Raw genomic sequence first — 508 nt, 5'->3', positions numbered from 1 at the left:
CATGAAGATGTTTATTGTCAGCCAAGTCTTTATGCTCATGAAGGTGTCTCTCATCATCCAAACCTTTATGCTCATGAAGGTGTTTATTGTCAGCCAAGTCTTTATGCTCATGAAGGTGTCTCTCAGAATCCAAACCTTTATGCTCATGAAGGTGTCTCTCATCATCCAAACCTTTATGCTCATGAAAGTGTCTCTCATCATCCAATCCTTTATGCTCATGAAGGTGTTTATTATCAGCCAAATCTTTATGCTCATGAAGGTGTCTCTTATCATCCAAACCTTTATGCTCATGAAGGTGTTTATTGTCCGCCAAGTCTTTATGCTCATGAAGGTGTTTGATATCCGCCAAGTCTTTATGCTCATGAAGGTGTCTCTTATCATCCAAACCTTTATGCTCATGAAGGTGTCTCTTATCATCCAAATCTTTATGCTCATGAAGGTGTCTCTCATCATCCAAACCGTTATGCTCATGAAGGTGTCTCTTATCATCCAAACCTTTATGCTCATG

This window comes from Nematolebias whitei, chromosome 2, assembly GCF_014905685.2.
Source record: "Nematolebias whitei isolate Nwh7 chromosome 2, NemWhi1, whole genome shotgun sequence".
In the NCBI taxonomy this organism is placed as follows: Eukaryota; Metazoa; Chordata; class Actinopteri; order Cyprinodontiformes; family Rivulidae; genus Nematolebias; species Nematolebias whitei.
This window is presented reverse-complemented; position numbering follows the sequence as displayed.